This window comes from Triticum dicoccoides, chromosome 3A, assembly GCF_002162155.2.
Source record: "Triticum dicoccoides isolate Atlit2015 ecotype Zavitan chromosome 3A, WEW_v2.0, whole genome shotgun sequence".
In the NCBI taxonomy this organism is placed as follows: Eukaryota; Viridiplantae; Streptophyta; class Magnoliopsida; order Poales; family Poaceae; genus Triticum; species Triticum dicoccoides.
Window position 1 is genome coordinate 308531810 of NC_041384.1, and position 17464 is coordinate 308549273.

Genomic DNA, 17464 nt, shown 5'->3' on the forward strand with positions numbered 1-17464 from the left:
TGTTGCCTTTGGATGAATAGGGCCCCGTGGTCTGGAGGGCTGGATGAACAGTAGACGGTGGAGGGGTGCCCGTGGAGGGGTGGTTGAACAGGACCCCGTGGTGTGGAGGGCTAGATGAACAGTAGACGGTGGAGGGGTGGTTGAACAGTAGCCGGTGGAGTAGCGTGTGGTGGAGGCTGGATGAACAGGAGCCCGTGGAGGCTGGAGGAGGTCGACGGTAGCTGATGACCCACAAGTATAGGGGATCTATCATAGTCCTTTCGATAAGTAAGAGTGTCAAACCCAATGAGGAGCAGAAGGAAATGATAAGCGGTTTTCAGCAAGGTATTCTCTGTAAGTACTGAAATAAGTGGTAACAGATAGTTTTGTGATAAGATAAATTGTAACGAGCAACAAGTAACAAAAGTAAATAAAGTGTAGAAAGGTGGCCCAATCCTTTTTGTAGCAAAGGACAAGCCGGAACAAACTCTTATATAAGGAAAAGCGCTCCTGAGGACACATGGGAATATCATCAACCCAGTTTTCATCAAGTTCATATGATTCGCGTTCGATACTTTGATAATTTGATATGTGGGTGGACCAGTGCTTGGGTGATGTTCTTACATGAAAAAGCATCCCACTTATGATTAACCTCTATTGCAAGCATCCGCAACTACAACAAAAGTATTAAGGTAAACCTAACCATAGCATGAAACATATGGATCCAAATCAGCCCCTTACGAAGCAACGCATAAACTAGGGTTTAAGCTTCTGTCACTCTAGCAACCCATCATCTACTTATTACTTACCAATGCCTTCCTCTAGGCCCAAATAATGGTGAAGTGTTATGTAGTCGACGTTCACATAACACCACTAGAGGCTAGACAACATACATCTTATCAAAATATCAAACGAATACCAAATTCACATGACTACTATTAGCATGACTTCTCCCTTGTCCTCAGGAACAAACGTAATTACTCACAAAGCATATTCATGTTCATAATCAGAGGGGTAATAATATGCATATAGGATCTGAACATATGATCTTCCACCAAATAAACCAACTAGCAGCAACTACAAGGAGTAATCAACACTACTAGCAACCTACTAGCACCAATCTCGGACTTTGAGACAAGAATTGGATACAAGAGATGAACTAGCGTTTGGAGATGAGATGGTGCTCGTGAAGATGTTGATGGATATTGCCCTCTCCCGATGAGAGGAGCGTTGGTGATGACGATGGTGATGATTTCCCCCTCCCGGAGGGAAGTATCCCCGGCAGAACAGCTCTACCGGAGCTCTAGATTGGTTCCGCCTCGTGGCGGCGGAGTCTCCTCCCGAAAAGTTCCCTCTTATTTTTTTCTCATCGAAATACTTCATATAGGAGAAGATGGACATCAGAGAGCCACCAGGGGGCCCACGAGGTAGGGGGCGCGCCTTAGGAGGGGGGCTCTGACAAACTATAATCTCAGTCATTGAAGCAATTGCAATTTATCATAACATCGGAAAGAGTCTATGCCAGAGCTAAAAAGCAAGTCCACATACTCAACTATCATTTAGTCCTTCATAATTGCTAACACTCATGCAATACTTCTGGTTATGAAGTTTTAATCGGACACAGAGAAAGATATGGGCTTATAGTTTTGCCCCACAACCTTTTACCTCAAGGGTAATGTCAACAATAATAATTCATGCTCCCCTATATCCAATTAGATATATATATATATCATGTTCTTTCCAACATCTTGAGCTTGCCAAAGGATAAAATGAAAAAGTAAAGGTGAAGATCACCGTGACGCTTGCATAAGGTAGAAGATAATAATAAAAGATAGGCCCTTCGCAGAGGGAAGCAGAGGATGCCATGCGCTTTTATGGTTGGATGCACAAAATCTCAATGCGAAAGAACGTCACTTTATATTGCCCCTTGTGATATGAACCTTTATTTTGCAGTCCGTCGCTTTTATTACTTCCACATCACAAGATCGTATAAAGCTTATTTCTCCCACACCAATCAATCATACATATTTAGAGCAATTTTTATTGCTTTGCACCGATGACAACTTACTTGAAGGATCTTACTCAATCCATAGGTAGATATGGTGGACTCTCATGGCAAAACTGGTTTAAGGGTATTTGGAAGCACAAGTAGTATTTCTACTTGGTGCTGAGAAGTTGACTAGCATGAGGGGGAAAGGCAAGCTCAACAAGTTAGAGGATCCATGACAACATACTTTATCTCAGATATAAGAAAGACATAACTCATTACGTTGTCTTCCTTGTCCAACATCAACTCTTTAGCATGTCATATTTTAATGAGTGCTCCCAATCATAAAAGATGTCAATGATAATATATCTATATGTGAAAACCTGTCTTTCCTTATGTGAAAACCTGTCTGCCAACTCCCAACAACTTTTAATCATCATACTCTTTCTATGTGAAGTCATTACTCTCAATAAGATCAATATGAACTTTTTGTTTCTTTTTATTCTTTTCTTCTTTCTATTATTCACCCAAGATCATGGAAAAATAATCAAGCCCTTGACTCAACACTAATCTTTATTATATATAGCTCATGGACTTGGTTACAAAGAGAGATCATAAAGCAAAACTCAAAACTAGATCATGCCATAAACTTTATTCTACTAGATCAAGATACTACTAATAAGATCGAACTAAGAAAAAAACGGTAAAGATAGGAGTTGTGATTGTGATACGATACCGGGGCACCTCCCCCAGGCTTGGCAGATGCCAAGGGGAGTGCCCACACCCATGTGATTATATCTCCTTTGTCGGTGAAGAAGGTGGAGGTGACGGATAATCGCACATCGAGCGTAAGAGGTCCTCCAGCTTGCGAATAATGCCCTTAAGTGCGACAATATGCTCCTTCAACAAAATATTTTCTTGTGTGAGATACTTGTTTTGTATACGAGCTAACTCAATCATCTTGAAAGCTTCGATCTCAGTTGGGGTAAGAAGGTTATGATCAAGTGGAGGGATGTATTTTGCTGCTGGAGCTTGATCCTCCGTGGCCTTCTTGATCATTTCATCCTTGTTGACCCTCGTGGGATCTTCCCTCTTCAGATCTATCTTCATTAGCCAAGCATCGTTGTCACCATTGTTGGAGGAGGGAGACGACATGATGCCTAGCCTGGAAAATCCTAACAGAAAACAGCTCGAAACAAGAACAGAGGAGATTTGCGTGATATGGGATTCAAATCGTTCGGGAGGTTATATAATGAATTTTTACCGACCAAAATACGTATCGTGCAAGAAAACGGAGTCTGGAAGGCACACGAGGTGCTCACGAGGTAGGGGGCGCGCCCAGAGGGGTAGGGCGCGCCCACCACCCTCGTGGGACCCTCGTGTCCTTCCTGGACTGCTACTTATTTTTCTATTTTTCTAAATATTCCAAAACGGAGAAATATTGCCTTAAAAATTTTTTTGGAGTCGGTTTACTTACCGTACCACATACCTATTCCTTTTCGGAGCCTGAAACGGTCTGGAAGGTGTCCCTTATGTATTCCTCCGGGGTTACGGTATCAATAATATTGGTTTCAACATTTATGGGATTACCTAAGATATAATGTTTGATTCTTTGACCGTTTACCACCTTCGGATTTGTGCCCTTGAAGTTGTTGATTTTTATGGCACCGGAACGATAGACCTCTTCGATAACATAGGGGCCTTCCCATTGACAGAGAAGTTTTCCTGCAAAAAATCATAAACGAGAGTTGTATAGCAATACATAATCACCTACATTAAACTCACGCTTTTGTATCCTTTTGTCATGCCATCTTTTAACTTTTTCTTTAAACAACTTGGCATTTTCATAAGCTTGGGTTCTCCATTCATCAAGTGAGCTAATATCAAATAACCTCTTCTCACCGGCAAGTTTGAAATCGTAGTTAAGCTCTTTAATAGCCCAATATGCCTTATGTTATAGTTCGAGAGGTAAGTGACATGTTTTTCCATAAACCATTTTATACGGAGACATACCCATAGGATTTTTGTATGCAGTTCTATATGCCCATAATGCATCATCATGTCTCTTAGACCAATTCTTTCTAGACCTATTAACAGTCTTTTGCAAAGTTAATTTGAACTCTCTATTGCTCAACTCTACTTGACCACTAGACTGTGGGTGATAAGGAGATGCAATTCTATGATTAACATCATATTTAGCAAGCATTTTACGGAAGGCACCATGAATAAAGTCTGAACCACCATCAGTCATTAAATATCTAGGGACTCCAAACCTCAGAAAAATAACTTCTTTAAGCATTTTAATAGAAGTGTTATGATCAGCACTACTAGTTGGAATAGCTTCTACCCACTTAGTAATGTAATCAACAGCAACTAAAATATGTGTGTATCCATTAGAGGCAGGAAAAGGTCCCATATAATCAAAGCCCCAAACATCAAATGGTTCAATAATAAGTGAATAATTCATAGGCATTTCTTGACGTCTACTAATATTACCAATTCTTTGACATTCATCACTAGACAAGACAAACTTACGGGCATCCTTGAAGAGAGTAGGCTAATAAAAACCAGATTGCAATACCTTATGTGCAGTTTTATCTCCAGCGTGGTGTCCTCCATAAGCCTCGGAATGACACTTGCATAGGCTCTATTCCTGTTCATGCTCAGGTACATAACATCTAATAACACCATCTACTCCTTCTTTATAAAGATGTGGGTCATCCCAAAAGTAATGTCTCAAGTCATAGAAAAACTTTTTCTTTTGCTGCTATGTGAAGCTAGGTGGTATAAACTTAGCAACAATATAATTAGCATAATCAGCATACCATGGAGTACTATGAGAAGTACTTATAACATTTAATTGTTCATCAGGAAAGCTATCATTAATAGGTAGTGGGTCATCAAGAACATTCTCTAACCTAGACAACTTGTCTGCACTGGGGTTCTCAGCTCCCTTTCTATCAACAATATGAAAATCAAATTCTTGTAGCAAGACAACCCATCTAATGAGTCGAGGTTTAGCATCTTTCTTTTCCATAAGGTATTTAATAGCAGCATGATCAGTGTGAATAGTTACTTTAGAATCAACAATATAAGGTCTGAACTTATCACCAACAAATACAACTGCTAAAAGCTCTTTTTCAGTAGTAGTATAATTTCTTTGAGCATTGTCTAGAGTCTTACTAGCATAATGAATAACATTTAATTTCTTATCAACTCTTTGCCCTAGAACAACACCTACAGCATAATCACTAGCATCACACATAATTTCAAAGGGTAAATTCCAATTAGGTGGCTGAACAACAGGTGAAGAGACTAATGCTTTCTTAAGTATTTCAAATGCTTCTACACAATCATCATCAACGACAAATGGTATATCTTTTTGCAATAAATTAGTCAGAGGCCGAGAAATTTTTGAGAAGTCCTTAATGAACCTCCTGTAAAATCCAGCGTGACCTAGGAAACTTCTTATACCTTTGATGTCCTTGGGACATGGCATCTTTTCAATAGCATCGACCTTGGCTTTATCAACTTCAATACCTCTTTCAGAAACATTATGCCCCAAGACAATACCTTCATTAAACATAAAGTGGCACTTTTACCAATTCAAGACAAGATTAGTTTCTTCACATCTCTGCAAAACTCAATCAAGATTGCTCAAGCAATCATCAAAAGAGGAACCATAGACAGAAAAATCGTCCATGGAAACCTCACAAATCTTTTCACAAAAGTCAGAGAATATAGCCATCATGCATCTTTGAAAGGTAGAAGGTGCATTACATAAACCAAAAGGCATACGTCTATAAGGAAAAGTACCAAAAGGGCATGTAAGAGTAGTCTTTGATTGATCTCTAGCCGACACAGGTATTTGAGAGAAACCAGAATAACCATCTAGAAAGCAATAGTGTGTATGTTTGCATAATCTTTCTAGCATTTGATCAATAAAAGGTAAGGGGTAATGATCTTTCTTAGTAGCTTTATTTAATTTGCGGAAATCAATTACTATCCTATAACCTGTGGTAATTCTTTATTGAATCAATTCATCTTTATCATTACGAACAACAGTAATACCTCCCTTCTTAGGGACACAATGGACAGGACTTACCCACTGACTATCAGCAACGGGATAAATTATACCTGCCTCCAGAAGCTTGAGTATTTCTTTTCTTACCACTTCTTTCATTTTAGGATTCAGACGTCGTTGAGGATCACGAACTGGTTTGGCATCTGCTTCCAAATTTATTTCATGTTGACATAGAGTGGGACTAATGCCCTTAAGATCATCAAGAGTATATCCAATAGCAGCATGATGCTTCTTCAGAGTTTTCAATAATCTTTCTTCTTCATGCTCTGAAAGGTTAGCACTAATAATAACAGGATATATCTTCTTTGCATCAAGATAAGCATATTTAAGTTTATCAGGCAACGGTTTAAGCTCAAACACGAGATCACCCTTGGGTGGAGGAGGATCCCCTAAAATTTCAACAGGCAAGTTGTGTTGCAGAATAGGTTCCTTTTTAAAGAATACTTCATCTATTTCCCTTCTTTCATTCATGAACATATCATTTTCATGGTCTAGCAAATAGTGTTCTAAAGGATCACTAGGAGGTACGGCAATAGAAGCAAGACCAATAATCTCATCCTTACTAGGTATTTCTTCCTCACGATGTTGTTTACTAAATTTAGAGAAATTAAACTCATGAACCATATCATCCAAGCCAATAGTAACAACATTCTTTTCGCAATCTATCCTAGCATTAACAGTGTTCAAGAAGGGTCTACCAAATATAATGGAACAAAAACTATCTTGCAGAGAAGTAAGAACAAGAAAATCAGCAGGATATTTAGTTTCCCCACACAAGACTTCAACATCTCTAACAATTCCAATTTGTGAAATAGTATCTCTATTGGCAGGTTTAATTGTGACATCAATACCTTCTAACTCAGCAGGTGCAATTTCATTCTTAATTTCTTCATATAAAGTATGCGGTATAACACTAGCACTCACACCCATATCACATAAGCCATGATAACAATGATCTCCTATTTTAACAGAAATAATAGGCACGCCTACCACAGGTCTATGTTTATCTTTAGCACAAGGTTTAGCAATTCTAGCAGTTTCACCTTCGAATTGAATAACATGCCCATCAATATTATCAGACAAGAGATCTTTAACAATAGCAATATTAGGTTCTACTTTAACTTGCTCAAGGGGTGTATAAGTTCTAATATTGCGTTTACGAACAACAGTTGAAGCTTTAGCATGATCCTTTACTCTAACAGGGAAAGGTGGTTTCTCAACATAAGAAGTAGGAACAATAGGATCATTATAAGTGACTGTCTTTTCTTCAACTTTAATAGGTGCAGCTACTTTTACTTCTATGGGACGATGATATTTAAACCACTTCTCCTTAGGGAGATTAACATAAGTAGAAAAGGATTCACAGAAAGAAGCTACTATCTCAGAGTCAAGTCCATATTTAGTGCTAAACTTACGGAAAATATCGGTGTCCATAAAAGATTTAACACAATCAAACTTAGGTGTCATACCTGACTCTTTACCTTCATCAAGGTCCAAATCTTCAGAGTTGCGTTTAATTCTATCCAATAAATTCCATCTAAATTCAATAGTCTTCATCATAAAAGAGCCAACACAAGAAGTATCGAGGATGGTTTGATTATTATGAGAAAGCCGAGCATAAAAACTTTGCATAATTATTTCTCTCGAGAGCTCATGATTGGGGCATGAATATAACATTGATTTAAGCCTCCCCCAAGCTTGAGCGATGCTTTCTCCTTCGCGAGGCCAGAAATTCTATATATAATTGCTATCACGATGAACAAGATGCATAGGGTAATACTTTTGATGAAATTCCAATTTCAATCTCTTATAGTTCCATGATCTCATATCATCACATAGCCTATACCATATCAATGCGTCTCCCTTCAAAGATAAAGGGAAGACCTTCTTCTTAGCAACATCATCGGGTATACCTACAAGCTTAAATAATCCACAAACTTCATCCACATATATTAAGTGCTCATCAGGATGCTTTGTTCCATCTCCTGTAAAAGGGTTAGCTAGCAGTTTTTCCATCATACCCGAAGGAAATTCAAAAGGAGTTTCATTTTCAATAGGTTCAGTAGGTTGAGGAGCAACTCTTTGCTATACTGGACGGGGTGAAGATACCCCGAACAAGCCCCTCATAGAATACTTTCCATAGTAACAAGTGACAGTAAGTTTCAACACACTATATAAATTTTTCCTTACCAAATTCCACCTACCAAAGGCGCTACACTCCCCGGCAATGGCGCCAGGAAAGAGTCTTGATGACCCACAAGTATAGGGGATTTATCGTAATCCTTTCGATAAGTAAGAGTGTCGAACCCAACGAGGAGCAAAAGGAAATGATAAGCGGTTTTCAGCAAGGTATTCTCTGCAAGTACTGAAATAAGTGGTAACAGATAGTTTTGTGATAAGATAAATTGTAACGAGCAACAAGTAACAAAAGTAAATAAAGTGCAGCAAGGTGGCCCAATCATTTCTGTAGCAAAGGACAAGCCGGAACAAACTCTTATATAAGGAAAAGCGCTCCCGAGGACACATGGGAATATCGTCAAGCTAGTTTTCATCACGTTCATATGATTCGCGTTCGATACTTTGATAATTTGATATGTGGGTGGACCGTTGCTTGGGTGCTGTTCTTACTTGAACAAGCGTCCCACTTATGATTAACCTCTATTGCAAGCATCCGCAACTACAACAAAAGTATTAAGGTAAACCTAACCATAGCATGAAACATATGGATCCAAATCAACCCCTTACAAAGCAACGCATAAACTAGGGTTTAAGCTTCTGTCACTCTAGCAACCCATCATCTACTTATTACTTCCCAATGCCTTCCTCTAGGCCCAAATAATGGTGAAGTGTTATGTAGTCGACGTTCACATAACACCACTAGAGGCTAGACAACATACATCTTATCAAAATATCAAACGAATACCGAATTCACATGACTACTATTAGCAAGACTTCTCCCTTGTCCTCAGGAACAAATGTAATTACTCACAAAGCATATTTATGTTCATAATCAGAGGGGTAATAATATGCATATAGGATCTGAACATATGATCTTCTACCAAATAAACCAACTAGCATCAACTACAAGGAGTAATCAACACTACTAGCAACCTACTAGCACCAATCCTGGACTTTGAGACAAGGATTGGATACAAGAGATGAACTAGGGTTTGGAGATGAGATGGTGCTGGTGAAGATGTTGATGGAGATTTCCCTCTCCCAATGAGAGGAGCGTTGGTGATGACGATGGTGATGATTTCCCCCTCCCGGAGGGAAGTATCCCCGGCAGAACAGCTCTGCCGGAGCTCTAGATTGGTTCCGCCAAGGTTCCGCCTCGTGGCGGCGGAGTCTTTTCCCGAAAAGTTCCCTCTTATTTTTTTCTCATCGAAATACTTCATATAGGAGAAGATGGACGTCGAAGAGCCACCAGGGGGCCTACGAGGTCGGGGGCGCGCCTTAGGAGGGGGGGCGCGCCCCCCACCCTCATGAGCAGGGTGTGGGCCCCTTGGCCTTCATCTTTGGCGAGGATTTTCTTTATTTATTTTAAGATATTCCGTGGAGTTTCAGGACTTTTGGAGTTCCGCGGAATAGGTCTCTAATATTTGCTCCTTTTCCAGCCCAGAATTCCAGCTGTCGGCATTCTCCCTCCTTATGTAAACCTTGTAAAATAAGAGAGAATAGCCATAAGTATTGTGACATAAAGTGAAATAACAGTCCATAATGCAATAAATATCGATATAAAAGCATGATGCAAAATGGACGTATCGGTAGCCCGTGGAGGCTGGAGGAGGTCAACGGTGGAGATGAACAATATCCCGTGGAGTCCTGTTTTGCGGTACGCCACATCCTTCCTGATCAACAGGACCCCCGTTTCGACCGTAGGAGGTCCGTTTCATCCGTTTTGCGGTACGCCACACCCCTCCCGATCAACATGACCCCCATTTTGACCGTAGGAGATCCGTTTCGTCTGTTTTGCTGTATGCCACACCCCTCCCGATCAACAAGATCCCCGTTTCGACCGTAGGAGATCCGTTTCCTCCGTTTTGCGGTATGCCACACCCCTCCCGATCAACAGGACCCCCGTTTTTACCGTAGGTGGTCCGTTTCCTATGTTTTGCGGTACGCCACACTCCTCCCGATCAACAGGACCCCCGTTTCAACCGTAGGAGGTCTGTTTCCTCCATTTTGCAGTACGCCACACCCCTCCCCATGAACACGATGCATTCCGTTGCCTCCCCATGAACACGACGCATTCTGTTGCCTCCCCATGAACACAACGACGACGTTGTTTCTCCGTTCCGACCCAGCCATGTACACGAGCTCTCGCCATACATATGTGCGAGTAGGCGTTCGAGACCCTGCCCGTATGTACGAACGTGGCCATATTTTCTTTCTTGCACCCTGGCCGCTGTACGTACGTGTACATGCTAGTTGCGCGCCTCTACTACGACACGTACGCGCCTCTACTACGACACGTGTGCGCCTCTACATCGACCAGTATATATGTACGTACATGTTTGCGACCAGAATGACAATGCTACCTATGCTTCGACCAGGTGGGTCCCGACTGTTAGGCACTTCCTTGCCTGTGAAGAGGTAGCTGGTGGATCGCAGCAGTCAGGGGGGCGAATCGTTTTGCTTTTTTTTTTTGCCCGGACACACTTCCTTGCGTGCGAAGATGTAGCTGGCGGGGTCCCAGTAGTCAGGGGGGCGAATCGTTTTTTTTTGCCCGGACGCACTTCCTTGCGTGCGAAGGTGTAGCTGGTGGGTCCCAGCAGTCAGGGGGAAATGTTTTTTTCACGAAATACGGTGGTCCATCCGGTGGGTCCCTGCTGTCAGGTGGAGGAATCATTATTTTCTGCGTAATAAGGAGACACTTCCTTGCTGCCGCCATGGACCCAGCTGTCAGCCTCTCCACGTACAGTCGACGTCTGATGGGAGTCGTTCCTTGACCACGTTGACCACGCCACGCCGATAGCACCAGGGCGGTGGACGATGGCGAGGCCTAAGAAGGGGATGACGCGGAGCCGGTGAAGGCGCGGCAGTGGATGCCCACGCGGAGAGGAGTATGAGGGTTGACTGGTTGGACTGCGGTGTGAGGATGCCATCGCCGCAGGGCCTGGCCAGCGGTGGGAATAGTAGGGGGCGATGAGGCCTCCGCGGCAGCACATCCGGCCACGGGAGGCAGGAGCAAGAAGACCAGAGGTTAAAGAGGCACTATGGCCGTTGGATGGATATCGTACGGTCACTGGAGCTAGAATCGTTCATATTGACTAAGTTGACAAAGCCCTCCGTCCCCGTCAACTTAGTAGGCCCACAAGTCAGCCTCCCACCAAGGTGGGTCCCAGCTAGCAGGGGGAGTATTCTTTTTTTTATGCATAATAACGAGGCACTTCCGGTGGGTCTGAGCTGACAGCGTGGGAATGTTTTTTTCACGAAGTACGGTGGCCTGTCCGGTGGGTCCCAACAGTCAAGGGGGAGCGTTTTTTCGTGAAATAAGGTGGCCCGTCCGGTGGGTCCCTGCTGTCAGGTGGAGGAATAATTATTTTGCGCGTAATAAGGAGGCACTTCCTTGCGGCCCCCGTGGACATAGCTGTCAGCCTCTCCACGTACAGTACTCTTCCGATGGAAGTCGGTCATTGACCACGCCACGCCGAGAGCACCAGGGCGGTGGACGACGGTGATGCCTAGGAAGGGGACGACGCGGAGCTAGGAAGACGCAATATTGGAGCCCGCGCGGAGAGGAGAATGAGGGTTCACTGGTTAGGCTATGGTGTGAGGCTGCCGCCGCCGCAGAATAACAGGGGGTGTGGGTGAGTGTAGGGATGGCCTGGCCAGCGGTGGGAGTAGTATGGGGGCTGTGAGGCCTCCACGGCAGCATAGCCGGCCACGGGAGGTAGGAGCAGGCGGCACGACCGGCGCTGCTTTGGGTGGCTAGACCAAGAAGACCAGATGTTGAAGAAGCACTACGACCGTTGGATGGACATCATACGGTCACTGAAGCTAGAATCGTTTATATTGACCAAGTTGACAAAGCCCTTGGTACGCTCCAACTTAGTAGGCCCATAGGTCAGCCTCCGAAACGGTGCGCCCCAGATGTCAGGGGGAGGAATCATTTTTTGGGTGGCCGAAGCTAAGAATATCCGAGATTGAAGAAGAAGCACGACATCCGTTGGATAGACATCCAATGGCCACTGCTGCTAGAACCATGTGTTGACTATAATAAGTTGACAAAGCCTTGCATACGCGTCAACTTATTTTTTAGGGGAGGCGTCACTTAGTAGGCCCACATGTGTGTGGCAGAGAACTTATAGCCCATTTGCATTTTGTATGAATGTACAACCCATTTTTGAATTCTAATGAAATTTACAACAGCCCATATTTTTTCTAGCTAGGACAACGATTAATAATTTCAACCAACCGTTGAAGACAGAATTCAATAAAATTTCCCACATTTTAATGGGATCCGAAATATTTTTATCCCGAAATTTCTAGTTAGATCAAATATAAATTTGTATTACGTAAAAATCCAACGAAACATTGCGCGCGCAACAATGAAAGTTTTTATAATATTTTATAAACTAATTTCGTGTTTGGTGCATTTTTTTATAATTACTGCCCAGTTTTTATAATTACATCCCATTTATTATTTTTAAAGCCCATTTTCCTGTTAAGCCTAATGCATCCCTCCTAGGAAAGATTTGCAGCCCAACGGGGCAGAGAATAACAAGTTGACCTTGCCTGGGTATTCCTCAAAAAGACGTATAGCTGGGCTAGCCATTTTCATCTTGAAAAAATTAGTATCTGGGTTGGATATCTTGCCTGGGCTAGACGGGCCACAGCCCGCCCAGTTAATACTCTGCTCTCCTCTAAACAACAACGAAATCATCGCCAAGAAAAACTCTGCAGTGCTCATGCCTCAAAATACAAATACTGCTCGAGCTGCTTGATCCCAGCGGTCGGCCGCACCTTGTGCAATTCTCTCATTTATATTGACTACATAGGTTGACAATGGTGTGGGACCGTGATGTCAGGAAACCAGGAGAAAGCAAAAAAATATATAGTTGTACATAATTAGGAGGCACTTGCGTACGTACGGCTATAGCCCTAGTGTCACACCCTAGCTAGTTCATGCATTAGAGTGTTGCATCATGTCTACTCTTCCAGAAAACTGAAATGGGGATGACAGAACCCCCAGCACCCCCGGGAAATAACTAGGGTTTACTAAAATCTTTTTCAATGAACCTGAAATGCCCTTCTAAAAAGTCCACCCTTTTTGTTTTGGGTTGGAACCTCTGACAAAATGGGTTCACATTTTTTACAGGACACATAAGGTCATTGGATTAAATCATTACTATTTGCATTTGGGCAATTTAAATCCTATAAATATTTTAAAATGCCCAAATAATCTTGAAGGTATTTTTAGGCTGTTGAGAATAATTTCAAATGTGCCTCTGAATATTTGCAGGTTTTTCCTAAATGGAATAGTATTTTTACTATTTCAAAACACAGAACAGGAACAAATAAAAAATAAAAACAAAAGCAGAGAGCAGAGGACTTACCTGGCGCTCACCTAGCAGGTCCACCTAGCCGGCCCAGCCCAGTAACCGCTCCAGCGAGCTGCTTGACTCGGCCAGGCAGGCAGGCATGTGCTCGACGCCGGCACCAGCGCGCGCCACGCAGCTGCCTGCCGCCCTGCTTCCTCCCCTCGCCGTTCTGCTGGCCTGGGTGGATCACCCATTCCTCCCCCGAGCTCGCAGACACACTCCTTCCTCCCTAGTTCCTGTCCCTCGCTCTCCCGCACCATGGCCGACGCTGCCGCGCCCGCGCCACCGTGAAACCCGCGTCTGCCGTCGTCGTTGTTCCGCGCTGCCGTGTCCGTTCGCTCCGCAGTCGTCGTCCACATCGAGCAGGCCGAGCCCCGAGCGCTTGCGCACTCTGGAGTCGCCCCCAACTCCGTCTTCCCCAACTCCGGCCGCCGAGATCGCCATCGTCGCCCCGCTCAGCTCTGGCCTTCCCCGAGCCCGCTTCGACGCTTGCTGCGCTCGCCGTGAGCCCTGCTCCGTCCTCCCCCTCTCCGTTACCTCTCTCATGCACCACACAATACTCACGCGCACCCGCCGCCGCCGAGCTCGTCGCCGACGTGACTCCGGCCACCCACCGGCCACACCACTATGACCAACACACTAACCGCACTCGCAGGAACCCGTCGCACTAGTCCACGTGCCCCGCAGTGTCCCGTAGCCTCGGGTTCGACCTCACCCGAGCTCCGGCAGCTGCACAGCTCGTCGCCGGCGACGTTTCCGGCCACCCCAAGCTCCACCACTGCCACCAAACGACACGGCTTGTTCCTAGCTACGCGTAGATGCCCTCCGCCGTCCATTTGGTCGCCGGAGCACGAAACCCGCACTGCCCCGCCGCGTCTAGCCCCGCCGGCGGCTAAACACCGGCGAGTTTGACCTCGTTTGACCCTAGTTGACCCCGTGTGGGCCCAGGTTGACTCCCCCTGAGTATATGACAAGTGGGACCGCTCTGCTAATTAATTTAGATTAGCATTAACTAAATTTAGTTAGTTAAGTAACTACTAACATGCGTGTCCCACTAGTCAGGTTTGACCTGGACCGGCTCCGTTGACCACTGACGTCACCCTGACGCAATGCTGACGCATTAATTCAATTACTGGAATTATTCTTATACAGGAAATTCCAGAAATACTACAAACTTCAAAAATTCAACTTTTAATCTATAACTCCAAATGCAAAGATTTATATATGAAATTTGATCAGAAAAATTCAATCTTTCCATCTGTAATGGTTTCATGCATGACAAAACACTTTAACCTTGCTGTTTAGGTGAAACAAGCAAATGCACTTATATGACTTAATAACATAAGCTTCCATTTGAACCTTTGATTCAAATGGACTCAAACCAACTTATTTCACAATGCATTAGCCAGGACACGTCATATTGCCATGTCATAGCATGCATCATATTATTGCATATTTCCATGTGATGATTGTGTTATGTGATGTATTTCATGGTACGTTCTGCCTCCGAGGATATTCTCGAGTATCCAACTGAAGGGCAGTACCCTACTACTACTCCATCAGGCAAGCAGCCCCATTGATCATATCGATACAATCCCATGTTCTCGCTCCTGCTCTCATTTACTACATTAAGAGAACAACGTTTCAAACTGCTATGTGCTGCGGTAGTTGAAGCCTTATCCTCTGCATGACCTGTCATTGCCACAGTAACTAGATGAAAACCACAAGCATGTGTAGGGGTTGATTGAGCCATGTATGTGTTTCCTACCTTGCTATGCCTGCTATGCTTAGAGTTGTGTCAGGTATGGTTCATCTGGGTGATGGGCTAGAGTGAAATGATTACGTCGGTAATGTGAGGGATGTGTTGAACATGTTTTGGTAAAGGTATGGATGAGAGGCCATGTAGGAGTACATGGTGGTTGTTTCATTGAGGCCATCCTTAAGAACTGAGATATGTATGTGTGATTTAAGAATCAGTTACTACCATGTATTGGGATCCTTAATTGACCCTCTCGGCTTTTTAACCACCCTAGTACTCTGTCCAGGAGTGGCAACTAGTTTCTGGTGTTTGTAGGTTATGTGTTGGCGGCCGTGCGTAGCGCTGACCCTAGGGGTGGGCTATGATGCGGTAGATACACCATGGCACGGTGTACCGAGTGACCCGTTTGGTGTCTCAGGAACCCTGTTCACATCGTTCGAGGCCGTATGTGGAAACCTCGGCCGGACTCCCTGCGGATGGAACCTGGAGAGATGATAAACCTGGACTAGAGACTTGAGTGTTTACGTAGGCCGTGGCCGACACCCTCGTTGGGCTTCCGCTTGAAGGTTGCCGAGTACATGTCGTGTAAACGATGGTAAGTGGTGAGAGCGTGTATGAAGAAGTACACCCCTGCAGGGATAACATCATCTATTCGAATAGCCGTGTCCGTGGTAAAGGACTACTTGGTTGTCTATACAGTTCATAGACAAGTTAATGGTTACTACTAAAAGACACAAGATAAGTGTGAGTACTGCGAATGGCCCTCTCGTAGGATGACGAGGGAGGATCCATGGTGGAGTATTGTGTTGATGATTAGTGGACTCGTGTGCGACACTATTTTACAAGTGGTGTCTCGTAGGATAGCTTAGCCAAGAGTCAAAGCTGGCTTGCTGCAACAACTCCACCACCTTCTTGAGAATGAGCATGTATAGTAGGATCTGTTGTAAGACTTGCTGAGTACCTTTGTACTCATGTTGCTTTAATTACTGTTTTCAGACAACAACACCGCCCCCTCTGACGGGTTTTACGTAGACCTCGACATCGATGAGTGACTTGCCACCCGGGTGGTGATTCTGGCCATGGAGGGCCCTTTGTAGATAGACAGGCTTCGTCAAGCCTTCTTTCTTCCTAGTGTCTATACTCAGACTAGTTTGCTTCCGCATGTGCTTGTATGCTTGTATGTCTTGAGTGTCGGGTCATGTGACCCCTACCTGTATGAAAATGTTATGTATGGCTCTCTGGAGCCTTTAAATAAAGTACTTTGAGTTGTAGAGTTTTGTTGTGATGCCATGTTGTATTTACACATATCGAGCATATTGTGTGTATGATTTAAAGGCTTGGTATTTGTGTGATCCGACAATGTAGTTGTTTACCCTTGGCAGCCTCTCTTATGGGGAAATGTAGTCTAGTCCTTCCATGAGCCATAGTAGTCCGCTACAGCCCGGTTCACCAGAGTCCTGCTAGCCCAGCACTACTGCTCAGGACAATGACTGGCCGGCATGTGTTTCACTTTGTTCATGTGTCTGTCCCTTCGGGGTAATGTCACGCGATGACATCCGGAGTCCTGCCTAGCCTGCTACAGCCCGGGTTCCCGGAGTCCTGTTAGCCCAGTGCTACAGCCCGGATTCACACGCTGCTGACCGACATGCTCGATGTGATTCATGTATGCCTGTCCCCATAGGTTAGTACCGCTTTGAGTTCACAACTAGCCATGTCGGCCCGGGTTCTCTGTCATATGGATGCTAGCGACACTATCATATACGTGAGCCAAAAGGCGCAAACGGTCGCGGGCCATGGTAAGGCGACACCCGTGGGAATACCGTGCGTGAGGCCACAAAGTGATATGAGGTGTTACAGGCTAGACCGATGTGACTTGGAATCGGGGTCCTAACAGCGTTGGCATCAGAGCCAGACTACCTGTAGGTTCGTTGAGCCAAACTGGTCGATGTCGAGTCTAGAAATGCTTTAGTTATATGTAGGGGAATTGATTGTGGGAGGGAACGTAAGGCTCTTTTACTCCCTTACCTTATGCCCTCTGATCTGAGTCATTCTCTTCTCATTCTACATGGGTTAAGGACTAGGCTGTCTTCTCTCTATCAGGTTCACGT